Raw genomic sequence first — 19,490 nt, 5'->3', positions numbered from 1 at the left:
GTGAACCATCACAAATTCCTCTATTCTACCAAACAATTTAATTATTAAAAAGAAAAAGAAAGAACTACCACTGGATTCTATTCTCAAAGCCAAGGTTGAACTTTACAGAAATCTTAAGAGTTGAAACAAAACCACACCAATTTGAAAAACACAAACAATACTGGCACCAAACCCACAACTTGAATCTTCCAATATCCAAGAATTAAAGCACAAATAAGATTGTCATTTTCATGGAACAGTAGAGTACTTTAACTCGATAATCAAGTCTATTAGCTATGGACACTACTATCACAAGTGGTTAAAAATTAAATTCCAAAGTAGAGCAAATTTTTGTTAGCACTACTGCCACCTGTAGTTCCTCCAAAATAGAGCAAACTTTAACCAAAACCAAAACCAAAACTAAAACCCACACAATCAACCAACAATTACACAAAAATATACACATAACCCAAACCAAACTTCAACCAAAATCAAAACTTAAAAACCAGAAATTTAACAACAAATATATATACAAATATTGCTACAAAATAGAAATGAGAGCTAGAGAGACTTACCTTGCTTTGGGTAGGGTTTGTGGTTTTGTGTAGTATTTTTGCGCTTAAAATTTTGGAAAAGAAATGGTGGGTTTTGAGTAAAGAAGAAGAGAGGAGGAGGGGAAGTGGGTTAAGGAAGAGGGAGAGGGAGAGGAAGAGGGAGAAAAAATGTGGGTGAGAGGAAAACATCTGAACTAAAGAAGTGGGAGACCAAAAATGAGAGGCCAAAGTGGTGGGAAGGTGAAAAAATAAGTGGGAAGTCTGAAAATTTTTAAGTGGTACAAGGGACCTATCCCAGCGCTTTTGGAGACCTATCCCAGCACTTTCGGAAGCACTGGAATAGGTGGACCCTATTCCAGCGCTTTCGAAAGCGCTGGGACAGGTTTATCCCCATAAGGGAATGAGTGATCCTATCCCGACGCTTTTGGAAGTGCTGGGACAGGTTTATCCCCATAAGGGAATGAGTGATCCTATCCCGGCGCTTTTGGAAGCGCTAGAATAGGGTCCACCTATTCCAGCGCTTTTGACAGGTCTCTCCATTCCCTTATGGAGAGAGGCCTATCCCAACGCTTTTTGAAGCGCTAGAATAGGGTCCACCTATTCCAACGCTTTCAAAAGCGCTGGGATAGGTCTCTCCATTCCCTTATGGAGACGGGCCTATCCCAGGGCTTTTTAAAGCTCTGGAATAGGTGGACCCTATTCCAACGCTTTTAAAAGCGCTAGGATAGGTCTTTCCATTAACATTTTCTTAATTAATAGTAATATAAATAATTCAAATTATAAATAGTAATATTTAATATTTTCTTGATTAATAAGATTGAATATAACTCTTCAAATTAATAAAATATAATTTAACAGTACAAATTAATAAAATAAATTATATTAATTAATAAAAATAATTTTTAATAATTCAATTTAACAAAATTGAATTTAATACTTCAAACTAATTTAATATATTTTAATTTAATACTTCAAATTAATAAAATATAATTCCTCACTAAAAATTAGTAAAATATAATGTAATAGCTAAAAAAAAAAAATGTAAGATGTGACTCGAGGACCAACAATATTAAAATATAACCACAAAACCTACAAAATGACCAAAATACCCCCAAAACCCAAAAAAAATGGCCAAAATATCCCTAAAATAAAAAAATGACCAAAATATCCCCAAAACCCAAAAAATGACCAAAATATCCCCAAAACCTAAAAATTACCAAAATACCCCTGGAATCCAAAAAATGCCCAAAATACCCCCGAAACCCAAAATACCCCCAAAAACAAAAAAAAGACCAAAATACCCTTAAAACCTTAAAAATGACCAAAGTACCCCCGAAACCGAAAAATTACGAAAATAATCATGAAACCTACAAAATGACCAAAATACCCATAAAACCTAAAAATTACCAAAATACCCCCCAAAACCCATAAAATGACCAAAATACCCCCGAAACCCAAAAAACAACCAAAATACTCATAGAACCTAAAAATGACCAAAATACCCCTAAAACCCATAAAATGACCAAAATAACCCCAAAACCAAAAAATAACCAAAATACCCCCGAAAACAAAGAAAATAACCAAAATACTCCCCAAAACCCAAAAAAAATGTCCAAAATATCCCCGAAACCTAAAAAATGGCCAAAATAACCTCGAACCCTAAAAATTAACCAAAATACCCTCGAAACCTAAAAAAGACCAAAATACCCCCGAAACCTTAAAAATGGCCAAAATAACCCCGAAGCCTGAAAATTGACCAAAATAACTAGAAACCTATAAATAATCGAAATACCCCCGAAACCTTAAAAATGGCAAAAATAACCCTGAAGCCTAAAAATTACCAAAAAAACCTAAAAACCTAAAAATGAGCAAAATACCCTCGAAACCTTAAAAATGATCAAAGTGCCCTCAAAACCTAGAAATTAACTAATACCCCCCTTGAGGGTGTTTTGGTCATTTTTAGGTTTCAGGGGTATTCTGGTCATTTTTTAGGTTTAAGGGGTATTTTGGTCATTTTATAATTTTAGGGGGGGTAATTTGGTCATAGGTTTCTTGATTATTTTTGTCAATTTTTAGACTTCGGGGTTATTTTGGTCATTTTTTAGGTTTCGGGGGCGGGGGGGGGGGGGGGTGGTATTTTGGTCATTTTTAGGTTTCAATGTTGTTTTGATCAATTTTTAGGCTTCGGGGTTATTTTGGACCCGTTTTAGGTTTCGATGATATTTTGGTCATTTTTTTGGTTTTGGGGGGTATTTAGGTAATTTTTTTGGATTTTAGGGGTATTTTCGTAATTTTTAGGTTTTCGGGGTATTTTGGTCATCTTTTAGGTTTTGGGGGTATTTTGGTAATTTTTAGGTTTTGAGGGTATTTTGGTCATTTTTTGGACTTTGGGGATATTTTGGTCATTTCTTGGACTTTGGGGATATTTTGGTCATTTTTTGGACTTTGGGGGTATTTTGGTCATTTTTTGGGTTTTGGGGGTATTTTGTTCGTTTTTTTGGTTTCAGGGAGTATTTCAGTCATTTTTTATGTTTCAGGGGTATTTTATTTTTAGGTTTTGGTGGTATTTTGGTAATTGTTTGGGTTTCAGGGGATATTTTGGTCATTTATTGGGTTTCGGGGGGTATTTTGGTCATTTTGTAGGTTTTGGGGTTACTTTTTTTTTTTTTTTTTTGGGTTTTGGGGTATCTTGGTCATTTTTTATGTTTAAGGGGTATTTTGGTCATTTCAGCGGTTTGGGTATTTTAAAGTTGGTTGATTTGTAGAAATGATACTTGGATCATAATTAGGTACCCATTTAAAACACAATAAACATTAATGTTAATTGGGTTAATACCCATTTAACTAAATTAATAATTGAGTGGGTTTGAGTCTCATTTAAGTAGGCGGGTTTGGGTGGGCAAATGGATTTGGGTTGATTTTGCCACCCCTAGTGTTATTCAAATAATCAAGGGGTTTTCCACCTTTTTTATGCATTGGGGGGGGGGGGGGGTGCTTTTGTCATTTTCTAGCTTTTAGGATTCATTTCAATGTTTTGGGGGTATTTCGGTCATTTTTTATGTTTCGGGGGTGTATCAATCCTTTTCTGGGTGTCAGGTGTGTTTTGGACATTTTTTTGTCTTTCTAGTGGCATTTTGGTCATTTATTAGACTTATAGGGGTATTTTGTTCTTATTCAAGTAATCGAGGGTATTTTGGCTAGTTTTAGATACAAGGGGTACTCTAGTCATTTTCGATGCCTTAGGGGGTGCTTGGGTCATTTTTTATGTTTTGGGGGTATTTTAGTCATTTATTAGGTTTCGGGGGTATATTGGTCTTTTTCTAGGTATCGGGGTGTTTTTACTCTTTTTCAATGTTTTGGGGGGTACTTTGGTCTTTTTTTAGGTTTAGGGGAGTATTCGTCATTTGATAATTAACAAATCCCTCCACAAGTATACCACAAGTATAAGTGCTTGTGGGGTGTGAGGGGCAAACGTTGGGGTTCAAGTCTCTAGGAGGAAGTTCCATACACATATACACTTAAAATTAGGCTATAGTAGAAATTCTATCTTGTGTTAAAAAAAAAAAAAAAAAAAAAATCTATAGGTGACCTATCCCAACGCCTTTGAAAGTGCTGGGATAGGTCCTTCCATTCCTTTATAGAGAAAGACCTATCCTAGTGCTTTTTGAAGCACTGGAAGAGGTTGACCTATTCCAGCGCTTCCAAAAGTACTGGGATAGGCCTCTCTTCATAAGTGAATGGAAGGACCTGTCCCAGCGCTGGAATAGGTTGACCCTATTCCAGCGCTTCCAAAAGCGCTGGGATAGGTGGATCCTATTCTAGCGCTTTCAAAAGCATTGGGACAAGTCCCTACGTTCCCTTATCTAAAGACCAATCCCAGCGCTTTTTGAAGCACTGGAATAGGTTGACCTTATTCCAGCGCTTCCAAAAGCGCTGGGATAGGCCTCTATCCATAAGGGAATGGAGGGACCTATCCCAGCGTTGGAATAAGGTAGCGCTGGGATAGGTCGCTCATTCCCTTATGGAGAAAGACCTTTCCCAGCGCTTTTTGAAGCACTGGAATAGGTTAACCTTATTCCAGCGCTTTTAAAAGCGCTGGGATAGGTCTTTCCCCTTAAGGGAAATCAGTAAGCCTATCCTAGTGTTTTTGGGCTTCCTATACCAACGTTTTTGAAAAACGCCGCTATAGGCCTCCTATTGCAACGCTTTATAAAGTGCTGGTTTGAGCCGCCGTAATAGGATTTCCTATACTAGTGTTTTCAAAAAGCGTTGGTACAGACTTATCTATTACGGTGGTTTGTAAAAACGCGGGGAAAAAAATGCTGGGACAGGACGATTTTTTTGTAGTGAATAAATAAAATGGAACTCTCTTTTGCTAGAAAGTTGATTTATGAGAGGTAGTATTAGGGATTTAGTATGAAGCCCATTCTTGGCTTTGGAGCAAAACGGAGAATAACTTTCAAAACCGCTAGCTGTGTGATCTCTCCTTCATGAGAAAATCAGAGGCCAACAAATTATGCATTTCTAGTTTGATTGTTGGAATTAGTTTAGCAAAAAAGCCCAAGTTCAAGAATGATAATTGCAACTGACAATTTTTTAATGAAATGACCAGCGATTAACCAAAGTTATTAGGGGGACAACTGAAAAGGAAGAGAATAAACTAGCTCATTGGTGCCGTTTGGATTCGGTTGAATGTTGCGTCTGCGTCCACGTTTCAGCATCTTTTTTTTTTTTTTTTTTTTTCTTCATTTCACGCGTTTTGGAAAAAGGCAGGGACATTAACACTGTAGCATTACTATGGCAGTACTATTCATGGGACCCACAGTCACTTTATTCATAAAAAAATTAAAAATGGGTCCTACGACACTATTTACACATTTAAAAATTATTTTGCTACAGTATTTTCAATTTTTATTTCTCAAATTTCAGTTTCAGCAATAATAAGTTTAATTCAAACGGACCCATTAAAGTTTTTCGTTGTTATCTTTCGGTTTGGCTCGGATTTGCTAGTGATGTTATGTTACAAAAGGAAAAGTCTCCATCAACGGAATGGGTTTTTGACTTGATGAAGTGTAGATTTTGGACTTTTTGAGTATATGAGCAAATCAGTGACGTTAGAGTGTAAGAGACACGCTTTAAATATTTAAAGTTATTTTGACTTAACCAAAATATATAAGGAACGATTAGAAAATGAGTCTAGCTAAGAAGAGAAACACCTCTACGTTGGACTTGGCATTCTCAAGGTTAGGGGTGTTCGTGGTGCAGTACGGTGCGATTTTGGGCTAGTTTTAGCACCGTATTTTGCGGTGTAGTTTAGTTAAAATCAAAACTACACCGTAACTTATTTTTGTGGTCACATGTGCGGTGCGGTGCAGTGTGGTGTAGTTTAGAGTTTAGCCAAAACCATAACCTCACTGCACCTCATTTTTGCAGTCACATGTGTGATACTATGTATAAGATGCGGTTTGAAGTCGGTATATTTTTTCAAATTATGGGCTTTTCCTACTCAGCCCAAAACTATTTTTTCCCTTTTTTTGGGCCAAGTTTTAAATTATTGAGCTAGTTTTTCTTTATTTTGGGTTGGCTTTTCTAGTCAACACTTGCTAAGGTTATTAAACATTTTTTTTTTTTTGAAAACTAGGGTTATTAAATTATTAAAAATATATTTAATATTAAAAATAAATAAATATATTAATATATAGAGAGTGTGTGGTGCGGTGCGGTTTGTGCGGTTTTCTTATTATAAAACCGCAAACTGCACTGCACCATGCGGTGTGGTGCAGTGTGGTGTGGTTATGCCATTTTGCAGGTAGTTTTGGTGTGATTTTTGCGGTTTATGCGGTTTGGTGAATACCCCTAGTGTTGAATACTAAAATAAAATCACTAATGTTGGGTGTTTTGTAAAGTGAGCTGATAAAATAAATAAAGAAACTTTTGTGGTGTCAAATTGCTAAATTTTTGCCACCACCAATGTTGATGCTATCTTGGCACAATACTAGTGTTGCATCTATTTAAACATATAACAAACCATTTTATTTGGTAGATTGACCAATAGATAACCCATTTCCTTCTCCTCCTACATGTATTTAGATATGATACAATAGTCAACGGTGAATCAATGGGTGAGATTGAAAATTAAAAATTCACTTTTGATTTTAACTTTTGGATTAGAAAACTTTTTAACTTTTAACTTTTTTTTTTATTTGTGAGAATTAACTTTTTACTTTTTAACCTTTCAAACTTTTACATCTCACAGCAACACCATGCGGTTATTGCATGGGATCCAAATCCCTCCAGCATTATTTCTAGCTGATTAATGTCGTTGCTTTCACTCTGCACATAACTGATAATCATGTAAATTGTTAGTTCAAAATGTCAAGTCAGTACTTGGTTTTTCAAATCCCTCCAGCATTATTTCTAGCGGATTAATGCCGTTGCGTTCACTCTGCACATAATTGATATTCATGTAAAATTTGTAAATTGTTAGTTCACAATGTCAAGTCAGTACTTGGTTTATCAAATTAAACTTAGAGGATGAGATATGTGCAACTCTTTTACACAATGCGTGCAAGTAGCATCATTCTTTCTAACCTACCTAAAATGAAAAACAAAAAAGATTATTCTTTCTAGACATAGATGAAAATTTCATTTCTCAAGTTAATCTCGTCTCCAGGCCACACCACTGTAGCAGAGTATGGAAGATTCGTTTTTGTTCCATTAGCGATTATCAAAGTATCAAGCTTTATATAGCAAAGCCTTGGTTGAACACTCGAAGTAAGAGGGCTGTGTGTTGGCTCGGGGTACTAGACATTTCCTAGGTTAGTCCAGAGTCCAGTATAGGCATTGAGTTTGACAATGGAAGAAGTTGTCTAAAGTAGGAACCAGGGTTCCTTCTGAAGCTAAGTGCTGGACTGATTTTGTTTACTGGTTTCACATTTACAGGTACAGACGAATGAAAATGAAGCTGATCCAAAGCTTGGAATATGCTTTGGGAATATTTCTAAGTCCATCGATGAATCAATGATCAGGATTTTTAATGCAAGGAATATGCTATGGGAATATGATTTAGCGCTACATTGGCTTATTTGCATTTGTTTATTGGACGTACCTAATAAAGTTTTAAAAATTGTAAATAAATAAAATAAGCTGGAAAAGGTTATGGCAAAAATAAAAAGTGTAATATGGTAGACAAATTTGGGAATATTGTAAAATTGTTGTCCAAATTTTTTTTTTTTTTAACACATATTTTTTAGATACAACTGTCCTTTTGTTGATTTTTTTTAAAAAAAAAAAAAAAAAAAAAAAAAAAAAAAAAAAACTTACACTTTTGCTAACTTTTTACAAATAAGCCAATTAGTTTATTTATTTATTTTATTATTATTATTTTTTTTATATAGCAAAAAGTTTATCATATTGTACACCAGTATGTTAATTTAAGCATTTTTCTTTATTTGTAAAACTTATTTAAAAGCTTCTTGTTTTAAAAATAATTTTAAACCATCAATATTGGAATAATATAGAAAATTATATGTTTGCAAATTATCATCCTTAGTGAGAGCCTAAAGGAATGAATATATATAGATAAATTGATTGACACTTTTTGGTGTTTCCAATAAAGAGAATTAAGTTCAAATCTCTTCCCTCTCAAATATCAAATTATTATTTATTTTTTAAAAGTGACAGAAAAGTGTCGGCCTTGATAGACTATCTTCATCTAGACAAACATGGTATTGTGAAATTTTCCTAACAAAATCTTAAAAATTTGTTTGGTACCACTTCAGGTAATTTACTAAGGTAGTCATGCTTATCAAGACAGCGTTTTGATTGTCTGTCTTCCCATCCTTTCCATTATGCATTATTTGATGTTGGAGTTGCATCCTCCATGTATTAAAATAAGTGGTGTTTATTTTAAATTATGAGCTCAGTGCAAATAAGTGAACCAGTGAACCTTTTTTTTTTTTTTTTTTAAGTAAATAATAATACTTATTAGAACACACACGAAAATAGTAATATCAGTATTTTAAAACGGGTTTGTGGGGTTATAGAATTCATGGCCCAGGCCCACTCTACATTATGGCCCAAGGCCCAAGCTGAAGAGAGCCATTGCCGAGGACGCATAATGAAATCCCAAAAGGAGCATAAGGATATTGCCGAGGACGACCTCATGCTCAGCACCTCACAAAATGCCTGAAGAAAGGGGCAAACTCAGTATAGGGGCAGGACAAGGGAAAAAGCTGCCAACATCATAATACAAAACCCTGTATCTGACAAGTCCATACTCTAAACCATGCCCTTTAACTTTCCCAACGACCCCTAACCACTCTAGGTATGGGTTGACAGGACAGGTCTGCACCCCAGAAAGTAAAACTTACACATGGACCCTAAAAGGGGAAACGAACACTAGTATAAAAGAAAAAGAAAGCGAAGAAAAAAGGGGAGAGGCCCCCGGGAGGAGGGAAAATCCTGCAAAAAGGGGAGAAAAAGGGAAGGGTACAATGCTCCTCAGACACTGTCCGAGGACTTAATCCCTGCAACCCGCACTAATAGAAGGCCTAGCTAGTCAAGCCAAGTCCCCCCATAGAGACGTTTCCACAGAAATCCCATTCACACCGCTAACCTGTGACTAAGGTCCTGCCTTTCAAGCTCACTCTCTACAAATCATATTGTTAGGGCCCTTTACTTATGAGCCTAACGTCATTCTTGGGCCGTTAAATAATCGTGTCCCTACAGGGTTTATAATACATTATATAACTAGAGTATAGCTACAAAATGGCCTCACCTATGTGCACTAGTTATTAATCTATCTATAATAATAATAATAATAATAGGTGAAACTGGAAGAAACTCAAATTAGAATTTCAAATTAGGGTTCCAATTTTGTGTCATGTGTCCTAAATTTTTATTCTTAAAGAGTTTTATTTCTTAATTTTAGAATCAAATGTGGGACCACATTATAAATATTCATCCAAGTGACTTATTAAGTACAAAAATCAAAGGATCTAGAATAAATGAATCGTAAAAAAAAAAAAAAAAGTGTTTTACAATAATTTTAAAAAATACAAGGATAATTTACATTTTATACCTAATAATATCCTTGCAAATTTTTTTAAAGAGTTGAAAAAATATAAAAATAACTATCAATGATATTTAAATTATATATATAGAAATTATATTATGCATTTTATTGTATATTTTTAAGTATATTTATACATTGGCGTAGAATTACAAGCTAGTAATAATAATAGATGAAACTGAGAGAAACTCAAATTAGAATTTCAAATTAGAGTTCTAATTTTGCGCCATGTGTCCTAAATTATTTATTTTTAAAGAATTTTATTTCTTAGTTTTAGAATCAAATATGGGACCACATCATAAATACTTATCCAAGTGAGTTATTAAGTACAAAAATCAAAGAGTATAGAATAAATGAATCATAAAAATAAAAAAAATAAAAAAAGTGCTTCACAATAAAATAAAATAAAAAAAATGAAAATTTACATTTTATACCTAATAATATCCTTACAAAATTTTTTAAAGAGTTAACAAAATATAAAAATGACTATTAATAGTATTTAAATTATATATATATAGGAATTATATCATGCATCTTATTATATATCTTTAAGTGTATTCATGCATATTTATAGAGTTACAAGCTAGTATATATTAATAAGTAAAGTTGAGAGAAAATTCAATTAGGTTTTAAATTGGATTCCAATTGTTCTTTTATTTTGCACCACGTGTGTCCTATTTAAGTTTTTTTTTTTTTTTTTTTTTTTTTTTTTTTTTTTTTTAAATTTTTGTTCTAGGTGAGTTAATGAGGTGCAATAGACAAATGGTCTAATATAAATAAATCATCAAAAACTCAATAAAAAAAGAAAAAAAGAAAAAAAAAAAGAGTACATGTGTATATCCAAAAGAAATTAAAAAAAAAGAAAAAAAGAAAAAGAGAGAGAGAGTATAATTTGAATTCATATATATGTGTAATTGTAATTTTTGTAATTGTACCGTGCATATGCACGAGTTATACATTAGTTAAAATAAAACAAGGTTGCTGGGTTCCTTTTTCTGCAGTCCCATCGTATATGGGTGTGGCTAATAGTAACATTTTATATATCTTTAAGTTAAAGCAAATGTCTGTTCTCTCTTTTTCATTCCTTAAATTAGTCACAGTAAGGTCTAAATCAAATTGAAAAGGTGCATGAATTTTAAGGAAAGGCCAAGACCCATTTTTCAAAGGGCGCGGCTTCTATCCAATGCCTCCAGTGCACTGGACCCGCTGCGATCATGACATATGTCTATTTTCAGACACGTATCATAATTGTAGTGGGTCTAGTGTCTTGACACTAGACAGAAGCTGCACCCTTTTTCAAATACCAACTTACCTTCCCCGGCAGCACTTTTCTTGTATTGGCCCACCTTTACTTTTCATTATTATTTTTTTTTTTTGAGAAGGATTACTTTTCAATTTGGTAGTGATTTTTTTAAAAGTAATAATAGAGACCATATTTTTACAACTCCTATTTTGGTTGAAATATATGCAATACAAGTGATATTAATAAAGATCATATTAACGGATGTTCTTAAGGTAATTATTAATAGGGTTCGTTTAATGTATACTCTTAGGGCACACGTTAATCATCTATTTTTGGAAACATTTTTATGGGTAATTGAAGAAGCTATCAAATAAATTATTAACTTTTCTATTTTTCCATAAAAAATTTCCTAAAATAGTTTATTAATTATTGACCTATGAGCACACGTTATTAAAACCCTTGTTAATAAATCATTTTAGGAAATATTTTATAGCGCTTTTATGAGAAATTAAAAAAGCTGTCAATTTTTTTTTTCCCCATAGAAACTTTCCTAAAATTGTTCATTAACAAATTCCCTTAGGACATTCGTTAATTTTTTCCTATTAATAAATACTGGATCTATGAAAATAAATTATGAAAAATATTGTATTTTTAGTATTACTCTTTTCAAATATCATAGTAAAGTTCTTAAAAATCCATACAGGTTTTGGTTAATTAAGAGAAAGTTAGATGATATTTGATTGAGTTATTGTGAAAGGTTTCACAACCTATAATTCAAAAGTAATAGCATGGTGACATGTTTAAGGGACATGGGTCTAATACATTATAAAATGAGTGGATTAGATTTTATCATATCATCAAGTTTTAAACAAAAGTTTTCGTCTATTTAACTTATTGATAATGTAGTTAAAATTCCATCCATTTATTCCAAAATAAACTAATAATATTAATGATGAGCCTCCAAAATAGGTACCTAACTAATTAGAGATGACAAAAATGTTGTGCCTTGAAGTGTACTACCACATATTTGTAATATATATGATATGGTACGTACATATTTTACTTTACTGACTATATATTGTTGTTGGTTTTTACATATGATTCGTATTACAAATCATATTGGAAGACAGGTATGCATGGACGTATGGTCATCTATCAAGGTCGCTATCTCAAGTGAGAAATGGAGAACTGCCGCCTTAAAACACAAATATACGGTGTCAAAGTAAACTTTGCCACGTTCACTGGGGATATATATTTTTTGTTGATTTGGGGGCCAAATTCTAGAGCCCCGATTCCGTCCATATACATAACAATGAAATTTATCCAACACTTGAAGAAAAATGGTTATGTAAAAGAATGAACAAAATTAGTAGCCACTTTTTTTGAAAGGGCTTTTTGTTTCCGTAAAAAATTCTGTCGGTAGAGGGCAATTTTTATTTTTATTTTTTAGTTGTACTTATCTAAATCGAGATTGGAATGTGTCTTTTTCTGCCCACTACTACTGGTATAATAGATTTTTTAGACTATAATAGAGTTTGATCGTGACTTCAGATCAAAGAAGTGAAGAACCTGTCATTGATGAGCAACGTTAGCTTTAGGTGAATGCATTTTTTTTTCTTTCATAAACTTTTTTGTGACTAATTATAAGGTTAGGAAGTTATAATTGAAGTAACATCACTTAGTAAGTTGTAATTGAAGTAACATCACTTATATATAAACTCATTACTAACACCATGTTATTAATTTTTTTTATTATACTACAATCACAACATGCGACAATATAGATATTCATTTTATATCTGGCAATGCTATATATATATATATATATATATATTAAACTGTCAAGAACTATTTACCATTTCTTAGGCAACTAGGAAAGGAAGAAAATTATAGAAAAATTAAGCAATTATAAGTTTGCTCAAATTATTTTAATCCTAATTTGAGATCAAAGAACTTGCCGAGTTGGTGCTTGATGAATTGAGTCCGGCTGCTAGATCATCCTCATTAGGTTTTGCGCCCGACACAAACTTTTCAATGCTAACCACATTTCTTTATCTTGGAATTACTCAATTATATAAGGCGCATTTTAAATTTATTTATTAATAAGAGAGAGAGAGAGAGAGAGAGAGAGAGAATAGTGTTTGTCTCATTCATTCGTGTTTACTTGTGGACGTAGACCTAACTAAACCATGTAATTGTAATCTTGTTTTGTTCTATGAGTTTTCTTGTTTGTTTCAATTGATTATTTGTTTTTCCAATGTGACCTCAGATCCTCAATTCATAGCAGCCGAACTCTATCCAGCATTTTCTATTTGGTTTTTCCTCCTCTTTGGCAATGTTTATTTATTTATTTTAATAACTTTTTTGATCCATGCTGTTACTTCAATATTCTATACAAATCATACTAAAGTCAATTGGAAATTGCTAGTGGGTAAGGAAGGCATATGGAGAAATTAAGGTGCAGAGGGTTTAGTTTTTATACGGATGTATTAATTGCTTTATACACACCTATAGTTTAAACTTTAAATCAATTTAAGTTGTTGCTAAGAACTTTATAGCTTAATTGGTTGGTACATTCTAATATTTCAAACAGAGATATCCTAAGTTCAATTCCTTCCTCCTCTATTATTGAATTATTACAAAAACTCCAAAGTTCAATTCTTCCCACCCAACAATTGAATTATTAAAAAAAAAAAATATATATATATATATATATATATCAATGACTTGTTAATTGTACTTTACAAAATTACACTGTACCCGTGAGCTTCAAATTGAATTTATTTTTAATTTGTGAATTTAATGTATTCATAATATAATGAGGTTACATTGTACACTGTACTCATGTGAGGTTCAAGGGATAAAATACAACCTTTTATCCCAGACTTTTTTTTAGGGATGGAGACTCAAAGAGTTATGCCATCAATGAAGGATCTGAGTCTAAAGCTCAGTTGCTGGTGTGGATGTCTTTGTAGGTAATGGGGTGGAGCATGAAGCATAGATAGGAAATTTGGGTGTTTTATAATTGGGTAGAACTGCTAGCCATGTTGATTTGGTGTTTGTATGCAGTTTGTGCTGCTGGTTTCAATGTATTACTTTTTTCTATGTATCATTTGGTTTAATAAAAGGAGGATGATTTGGTGCAAACTAAGTTGCAGCAACTCTTATAAAAATGTACATATGTCAATACCTTAAATAGACACTTGTCCAGGTATATATTTAAATGAAAATACCTTGTCAAGATTGAATTTTTTATATGGCCACTTAACATGTGTGTATTTTGCCAGAGTTGTTGCAATTTAGATAATAGATAGACAAATTGAAGTTGAGTTGTTGTCTCTTTTCTGTCAATTGAGGGTCCAAAGTTTCAATCTGAATTATCCCTATTTCCGATAAATGATTTACAAAGTTGATGCTAACTTTTGACCAATTGGTTGTCTCAGTTGCAAACCCTAGCAAATAGTCCAACTTTTCAACTATCAGTGGGTCTCAAAAAAACAAAAAAAAAAACGTGAGTGGATTCCAAGTGGACACTATCACAACAACGTGTCATCATAAGGAAGATCTTTAATTCCTCAAATGCGAACCATGTGGCGTGCAATCATAGGCCCAAGCCCATTATAAAAGGCCATCAAATTTCTCAAGTTTGTATAACCATAATTCTAAGTCTTTCAAGAGCCCAAAATGTCTACCAAACACTTGGTATTGTTGCTTCTCGCAGTGGTGCTTCTCACTACTCACTCTCTGGCAGATCACCATAAGCCACCACACAAACCACCGCACAAACCTCCTTCAGCTGAGGAGACTTCCCTAGATTCAAATTTGGATGGCAAACCTCCCAAGGGATAGAAGCCACCACCAAAACACAAGCCACCTACCTCATTGGATGGGATTGATGAGGAAAAACCCCCACACAAGGAACAACCAATAGGCCCTAAAAAACCACCACACAGGCCTCCAGCACATGAGTCCTCACTGGAACCAAACTTAGATGGCAAGCCTCCCAAGGGTTACAAGCCACCACCAAAACACAAGCCTCCAACGTCCAACTGAGTGAGCCTATAGCTAGCTAGGCTCTTGTTGGTATTATCGTATGTGTAATAAAAAGAGATGCGATAGCTAATATACTCTCCCATCCGACTACTGTTTATGCATGTACCATTTACTACTAGTTGGATATGTTCGTGTTTGTACCTGTCTTTGCTTATTATGAATATAGCCGTGCACTTTGTTCTTGTTATGTATAAATTTCATTGGAACCTGTGGTATGATATGTTTGTTTGGTACTTTTATGTGATCTTTGTTTTATGCTACACTAACACTACAATAAAAAATTCATCTAAAAAAAAATAAAATAAAATAAAATAAAAAGAATGTTGATTGATGCCTACACAGAATGAGTACAGCACACACCGTAGCCAGATTTAAAGCTCAACATTTGTATACCACTAGTACTAGGCATCACCTTCGTTAATATTTAAATTTTTTGGTATCTATTAGGTTAAAACATCAATTCCAAGTGAATTATTATTTTTTAGTAAGTAATACAAAGTGCTAATGCCCTGATTCTGCCTAATATTTCTTCAATGTTATATTGGGACGGACTTGTGTCACCTGTGGTGTTGCTTTGACTTTCTTCTTCTTTCCTGTGAAATTCCTCGATATATGAGGCAGAAATTAGAGTTCTATGTCCAGTTCAAGCTTTACTAACAGTAAACTTTCCACTTCCAAATATTAAAAGATCCTTTCTCTTTGAAGCCTGGATCCCTAGCTTCCAATTTTGGTGGAAAGTATCTTACGTTGAGAAATGACTGAGTGTCTAATTGGTACAATTTATTTTTCAGACTTTTAAAAATAAGATTATTTGAAAAAAAAAATAGTTGTATTTAATAAGAGTCACTACAAGAAATTTGTACTATTGCGACGGGTGCAAAAACTACTGCTATATGTTGCATATTGTGGTGTTTTATTGGACCGCTGCTGTACATGGGGTCTATTGTGGTCTTTCATTGGACCGCTGCAATAGATATAGTCTTTTTCGGCGTACTAATAGTGGTGGTATATAAAACCGTCGCAATATATGTGTTTTAACGGCATTAGACTTAGTTATAGCGATGCTCCATCAACTTGCCACGATAAATATAGCCTTTTGCGGCATATTACAGTGGTGGTATATGAAAACATTGCAATATATAAGTTTTAGCGGTAGTAGAAAATAATATAAATGAGAATTTCTTTTAGGATATAAAATTGGATTAGTCAATTTTTGTTTCTTTTCTTGCATTTTCTTAGCAACCAAACCCCAAAACCCATAGAGAACAAAACCTAGGAAACACCAAAACATCTCAAATCCAAAACACTAAAACCCATTGAAACCAAATTGGAAAGAATTTTTCATTTTAGGGACTAAAATCGGTAAAATAGAAATTTAAGGACCAAAATAGAAATAACCCCAAAATATAGGGACAAAAAATGCATTTATGCCTTTTTTTTTTATCCTTCTCACACAAGATTTCCCATGCCTGACTATTTTTTTCACTCTTTCCCCCCAATTGTCTTTTCCCTTCCCGCAAAAAAATTTACCCAAAATTTTTTTCCAACTTACATCTTTCATTTCCCACACAAAAGTTTCATGGACCGAACTGAACCAATATATTTATGTAACTTTAAGACATAATTGATCAGTGGCTTAGTAGTATATATGCTCCTTGTGTTTTGGCTAACTAATCCCAAGTTCGAGCCTTCATGTGGATTTTTCGCTATTTAATTTTTTAGCTATTTAATTTTTTAAAACCCTAGTAGCATCATATAAATACCACATTTTATCTTCTCTTCTCTTTTCTTCAATCGCCTCCATCTCTAATTTTCTCTCTAAGTCTCTAGACTTCTCACCAAGGCCAATTCCGAGCTCTCCTCTCACCAGAAGAATATCTTCAAGGTCGACGACCACATCGGCGTTGCCATTGCCGAACTATCCGTCGACGGCCATGTTCTCTCTCGGTACATGCAAACTGAGGCCTTTAATCACTCCTTCACTTACGAGTCTCCTCTCCCCATTGGCCAACTCGTCGTTCAACTCACAGATAAGGCTCTTAGGTCCTCATTTTTTCCCGCTTTCTTTGTTTGCTTTTTACTGTGGTAATTTGTTGAATATTGCTTGTGTAAGATTGCGGAAGCTAGGGTTTTAGCGATTTTGAGTTGTTTATGAGTGATTGGATTATGGAAGCTTTAGGGTTTTGGATTTGGAGTAACGAGTGAACTTGGTTACTGAGAGAATGCTTAAGATCTTGAATTTAAGTGATATTGGGGATTTAGATTGAGTTTTTGTTAATTTCTTTATATTTTCGTATTGAAAATTTATGGTTAAACTCAGTTTTCTGTGTGTGGAGATTAATTTTTTTTTAAGGTTGGCATCTCACTTGTTCTTTGCTTGCCTTTTGTGATTTGTATCATTCCACCTAAAGCCAAGGCCTGTACTCTCTCTGCAATCATTTTGTATTTTTTTTTTGGTTGTTTCAAACTTGCAATCATGCACAGGTGTCTTTTGGCTGTTGCGAATTGGGATGACGTGCAATTTCACACATATAAATAATACTTTCTAGGTTGGTTTGTGGGTTTTTTATTTTATTTTAAATTTATTTATTGCATAATCTAGTTTACAAGTTACATCAATGTTTGGAATGGTGGAAACGCCAACCGAAAACATGTGGTTTGTCCTCACTTTAAATGCATCTAACATTCAATCAACAAATAAATTTTTTTTTTTAATATATAATCTCGGCAAGAAATGCTTGGTCTAGGAAGTGTTCAATGTTTAAGTTTGAGAACCTAGGACCTTCTTAAAAGAATAGAAGTCTTAGAGAATTTAAGAGGGAAGTCCCAAATCTCTTGTTCCTAGGGTCAGTTATTTATTGGGTTGTTGTTTATATTTCTTTCCCTTTTATAATCTTTTAATAAGAAATCCAACTTTTCATTCTTTTTTGATTTAGTTTGTGATGACTGGTGGTATGCTTTCAAAATATACTGAATGATCTTATCATGTGCTATAAAAAGCATAGTATAAAAATTGAGTTTAAATGAATTTGAGACGTATTATTTACAATGGCTTATTTGTTTATGTAACTTTTTTAAAGTTTTACTTTTTAAAATATAATTATACTTCAATCAACGTTCAATAAAAATAGTTAATTAAATCACCCATTTAAATGAGGAATTAAAGTTGAAAGTCAGAAATTTTGTAGATTTTCATTTACATAATTTTCTCAACAACCAAATTTAATGTTTATTATTTTCTAATCTCTAAGGGATTTTGTTGATTCAAATGAAGATGGGGTAAAGTTTGTGGAATTGTCTAAAAATGCAAATGTTGTTCCACTCTATCGATGCATATTCTCTAATCATCTTACTCTGGTTCTAGCATATCAGTGCTTGGTTGAGAAGACAATTGAGAGGCTCCAAGTTTTCTTTTTGAGTCAATGTAGCCACATCCTGTTGTTTCTAGAATTGTAAGTGTGCTTCAAGATATATACTTCTTTTTTATTAATAAAATTGAATTTATTAAAAAAGATGAAAAATAATTCTAATACAAGGATAAAATGTATGAAAAAAAAGAGAAAGGAAGGGGGGGAAAGTAAAGAGAGGAAAGAAAGAAAGAGAATGCATTGAATTAACATGATTTGGTCTTAAGTTGCCTAAGTCCATAGACAAAATGACTTGATTGAAGGCTATGTATTATTGAAAGTAAAGTAGAATTTATGAGTCTCCATAATCATATTTTAAAAGGCAATACTGCATTGATTGTATTAGGGAGGGTATAGTGTAGTTGGAGCTCAACCAACAATGGAAATTGTTGCAAAAGAAAACAAGGTAACGATAATGGACCATGAGGAAAGGAGTTTGACTAAAGAGTTGGTTGAAGATCCAATGGTGATTACTAGAAGAATCTCAAAGGGCTGGAAACCTCAACTTATTGATGAACTCCTAGACACATTCTATGATAAGAAAACTTTGTTGTTGACCTATACATGTTTCTTAATAAAATCTTGTTAGGTATGCTTGGATATCATAACTTCATGAGTTATTTAAATTTGGCTCTTGAGTCTTGACCATACATTCCGCATATAATTTGAGAGTTGGTTGGCATGGATTTACTAGCTAGGATCAAGCTAAACTGGAAGTGAAAATTAGTTTTTTTTTTTTTTTCCTTTCCTGATTCAACAGTGCCATGCATTTCTATTATTACAACCCACTTTGGATCAGAACAAGATCCTTGCCATTTATAAAATTTCCATTTTATTGTGTCATACAACTCTTTGACAAACTTGGGTTTAGAGTAGCTAGGGATGGTGAAAATTTCCCTACACAATGAGTTTTCCCTACTTTAATTAGGAGATAGGATAAGGACATGTTTTGCTAATTCCACTTTATCTCAGATGTGTGTGTGCATATATTTACACATACTTTTATTTAATACATATTTATATATTATTTAATCTATTTTATATTGATCTAATATATAATTTATTTATTGTAAGTATTTTATTATCACCCTCTAAGCATGAGTTTTTTCTTTCTTTTAGTATTCTCTCAACTAACAATCCCCTTTTCTATTCAAATAACAAAATACCTCTAACTTGCCATG

At 33.2% G+C, this 19,490-nt stretch overlaps 2 long non-coding RNA genes across 2 annotated transcripts in view; one reads left to right on the top strand and one right to left on the bottom strand.

Annotated features, from left to right (window-relative positions):
• LOC126688670 (uncharacterized) overlaps positions 1-15,010 on the bottom strand; it is a 123,456-nt gene extending 108,446 nt beyond the window's left edge. The window contains exon 1 of the long non-coding RNA XR_007644331.1: positions 14,728-15,010. This is a non-coding gene — a long non-coding RNA (uncharacterized LOC126688670). The remainder of the gene's footprint in view (positions 1-14,727) is intronic.
• Positions 15,011-16,551: 1,541 nt separating this feature from the next.
• LOC126688664 (uncharacterized) lies at positions 16,552-18,957 on the top strand. Its single transcript, XR_007644328.1, has 2 exons — positions 16,552-18,354; positions 18,656-18,957. It is a non-coding gene; the product is annotated as an uncharacterized LOC126688664 (long non-coding RNA).
• The last annotated feature ends 533 nt before the right edge of the window (positions 18,958-19,490 follow it).

The sequence above is a fragment of the Quercus robur genome, chromosome 6 (genome assembly GCF_932294415.1).
Source record: "Quercus robur chromosome 6, dhQueRobu3.1, whole genome shotgun sequence".
In the NCBI taxonomy this organism is placed as follows: Eukaryota; Viridiplantae; Streptophyta; class Magnoliopsida; order Fagales; family Fagaceae; genus Quercus; species Quercus robur.
Note: the sequence above shows the minus strand (reverse complement) of the source record. Positions and strands in the feature narration are given on the sequence as shown.